Below are 4,047 nucleotides of genomic sequence, written 5' to 3'. Positions count from 1 at the left end.
CCCCCCGAGACTCAAATAGGCTAGGCTAGGCAAATAGGCTAGGGACACCCCTGACTACAGTACATACATACCTAACAGCTGTCCCTCATTTGGAGCCAGATCCCTCTGTACCTCTTTTCTCCTCAGCTGTAACTTTTTCCGCTATGATGTACATATACAGTATCTATGAAAAGGTTCTATTTACTATATTTACCAACAAAAGCATTACTGCACCCATCAACGTCTGCTCATCCTAAACCCACAGTCCGGCAAATCCTCCAGGATTTTAGAGCATGTGCACTACTGTAAATCTAGGTCTCATCTTACTTCTCTCACCCTTTTGCTTCTCTTGCTATCCAGGGACATTTCCCCTAATCCTGGCCCCCCACAATCTAAGTCTATTCAGCACACCAAACACCCCTCTTCCTCTGGCAACAGCCGCAATCCAAGTAATCTCATTCCCATATATCTGCTCCCAAGGTCCAGTCCCCCCTTTTCATGTGCCCTTTGGAATGCTCGCTTAGTCTGTAACAAGCTCACCTCCATCCATGACCTCTTTTTCTCCAACTCCTTTAACCTACTTGCCTTTACTGAAACCTGACTCCAGGATTCTGACTCTGCCTCATCGGCTGCCCTTTCCCATGGTGGCCTCCACTGGACTCATTCACCCGGATCCAGTGGACTCAAGGGAGGGGTGTTGGCTTCCTTCTATCGCCACAAAACACATTCCAAGTTCTTCCCACACACCACCTTCTCTATCATTTTCCTCTTTCGAAGTTCATTGTATACATCTGTTTTCCTGTTTCATTAAGGATTGCTGTGATTTATCGGCCTCCAGGACCGGTATCACGCTTCAATATTAACAACAATGCAACCTCTAAGCTACTTAACCTAACTTCTTCCTTTGGCCTAACACAATGGACTAACAATTCTACTCACTCTGATGATAACACCCCTGATCTCATATTCTCTCACCTCAGCACTCCTTTCAATCTCACCAACAACCCTTTTCCACTCTCTGATCACAACCTCATCAGATTCACACTCTCCCTTTCATCCGCCCCCACCATTCCAATCAGCAAACCGCCACTCATAGGAACCTTCGCCACTTTAACCCCTCTCTTTACTCAGCAACTGACTACCTTTATGGCAAAATCACAACCCGTTCCTGCCCTGACCTTGCCACTTCTCTCTACAATAACTCACTCTCATCCTGTATGGACACACTTTCCCCACTCACAGAATCAGGCCCCCGTCACTACAGCCTTGGCAGACAGATGACACTAGAAGACTCAGAAGACATAGTTGTGCGCTTGAGCGTCAATGGCGTAAATCCAAATCCCTGCAAGATTTCCCCCTATATCAATCTGCCCTCCAAAAATACAGTACCTGCCTCCACACAGCCAAACAGACCTACTTTATCACATTCATTAACACCCTTTCATCTAGTCCTCCTCAGCTGTTCTCTACTTTCAACTCCCTATTACGTCACCCACCGCTTCCTCCAACTACCTCACTGACTGCTGAGGAATTTGCCAATCACTTCAAAGACAAGATTGATGCAATTGGCAATGAAACCTCCATTGTCCAGACCTCTCCCACTCCAAACACACCTTGCCTGCCACCACACTCACTACTCTCTTCATTTGATCCAGTTACCACGATGAAGTCGCTAATCTTTTGTCTAACACACGCCTAACCACCTGCCCCCTGGACTCCTTCCACCCCCCAGTAACCCTATAGCTCTATCCTACACTCTCTTACTCACGTCTTCAATCTCTCCATTTCTAATGGTGTCGTCCTTACCCCTCTAAAACAAGCACTGGTGACCCTCATATTAAAAAAAACCCTCTTTGGGGCCCACTAGTCTGAACAACTTGAGACCCATCTCCCTGCTCCCATTAATCTCCAAACTTCTTGAACGGCTGATCTACAACCGCCTGAGTTGACACCTTACCATTAACAATCTCCTTGACCTGTCTCAATCTGGCTTTCGTCTGCAACACTCCACAGAAACTGCCCTTCTAAAACTTACTAACGATCTACTAACTGCTAAAACCAATGGCCAATACTCTATACACATACTTTTAGACCTTTCTGCTGCCTTTGACACAGTTGACCACCTGCTTCTCCTTAATAAACTCCAATCCATTGGCCTCCAAGACTCCGCTTTCTCATGGTTCACCTCCTACCTATCTCAGCGCATCTTCAGTGTCACCTATAATTCTACCTCCTCCTCTCCTCTTCCTCTTTCCGTGGGGGTCCCCCAAGGGTCTGTCCATGGACCCCTTCTATTCTCTATCTACCCTTCTTCCCTGGGTCAATTGATAGCCTCCCATGGCTTCCAATACTATCTTTATGCTGATGACACCCAAATCTATCTCTCCACTCCTCAGCTCCCCTCTTCTGTCTCTTTACGTATCTCTAATCTACTCACTGACAAATCAGCATGGATGTCACACCACTACCTCAAACTCAATCTGTCAAAAACTAAGCTTATAATATTTTCTCCCCTCTGTGTTCCCTCCCGCAACTTCCCCATCACAATCAACAGCACTACGATCAACCCCTCCCATCAAGCCAGGGTACTCGGTGTAATCCTTGACTCTGAGCTCTCCTTTTAGCCCCACATCCATTCACTATCCAAATCTTGCAGATTCAACCTCAGTAACATTTCTAAAATACGCCCCTTTTTAACAAATGAGACCACAAAGCTTCTAATTCACTCCCTTGTAATATCTCGCCTCGACTACTGTAACTCCCTCCTTGTTGGCCTACCCCTAAACAGCCTATCCCCCCTTCAGTCTACCATGAATGCTGCTGCCAGACTCATCCACCTTACCAACCGTTCAGTGTCTGCCGCCCCTCTCTGCCAATCCCTCCACTGGCTCCCAATTGCCCAACAAATAAAATTCAAAATACTAACAACAACATACAAAGCCATCTTCAACTACGCCCCAATCTACATCACCAACCTCATCTCAAAATATCACCCAAACTGTCCTCTCCGCTTCTCTCAAGACCTCCTGCTTTCCAGCTCTCTAATTACCTCCTCCCATCCTCGCCTCCTGGACTTCTCCAGAGTGTCCCCCATCCTCTGGAACTCCTTACCCCAATCTGTCCGCCTAACTCCTACGCTGCCCACCTTTAGGCGATCCTTAAAAACCCACCTCTTCAGGGAAGCCAATTTCATCTCAACATAACTGCCCTTTTACTTCTTCCAATAACTCAATCTAAACAATTATTACCTTTTGTGTCACTTGCCCTTCCTACTAGATTGTAAGCTCTCACAAGCAAGGCCCTCCTCACCCTATTGTACTGAAATTGTATTGTAACTGTACTGTCTCCTCCATTTTGTAAAGCGCTGCGTAAATTGTTGGTGCTATATAAATCCTGTATAATAATAATATCAACCAGTTGCCGTCCGCCCGTTGTAAAAAAACGGACGGCACTGCTGCATTGGCGGGTTGCCGTCTTCAGACGGCATTTTTTTTCTGCGGGCGCGCACGGGCAGAAAAGACCAGTGCAATGCAAACACACGTTACCGGGTGTTTCACATATAGACGATCGGCGGCTCTATAGCCTGCTGATCGTCTATATGTGCTAGTTTTTCCGGTCCGCCGCTTTTTCGGTCCCCCCGTCTGCTGCCGCCCCCTCCTGACCCCTCACCTTCAATCCCGGGATCCGCTGCCCCATCTGCGGCCCGGGACCGGCTCAGGAGGAAGAGAAAGGGAGATCAGCTGCTTCCTGATTTCCTTAGCAAAAAACTTGGGTTGCTTTACTCCTGGAGATCCGCTTTTACTAGATTACCCTTGTGTTTATGGGATCTAGTCCGTCAACCGTATCGGTAACCTATTGATTGCATATAGAAAAAAAAGACAGGGCTGACTGCCTTCAAAGGGGAGGCAGTCAAGGGTTCAACAGAGATCGGGACGGACCGAAATTTGAAATTTTGTATAAAAAACAGCTTTATTCGTTCATAACCAAGCACCATGCAAACTTAGGAAGACATAAATAAAATCATGAATGTTCACTGACAAAACAGACTTATAGTCAGTGAACATTCAT

This window comes from Nanorana parkeri, unplaced genomic scaffold, assembly GCF_000935625.1.
Source record: "Nanorana parkeri isolate BGI_ZX_2015 unplaced genomic scaffold, ASM93562v1 scaffold83, whole genome shotgun sequence".
NCBI classification, from domain to species: Eukaryota; Metazoa; Chordata; class Amphibia; order Anura; family Dicroglossidae; genus Nanorana; species Nanorana parkeri.
The sequence above is the reverse complement of the archived record's forward strand: the minus strand, read 5'-3'. Positions refer to the sequence as shown.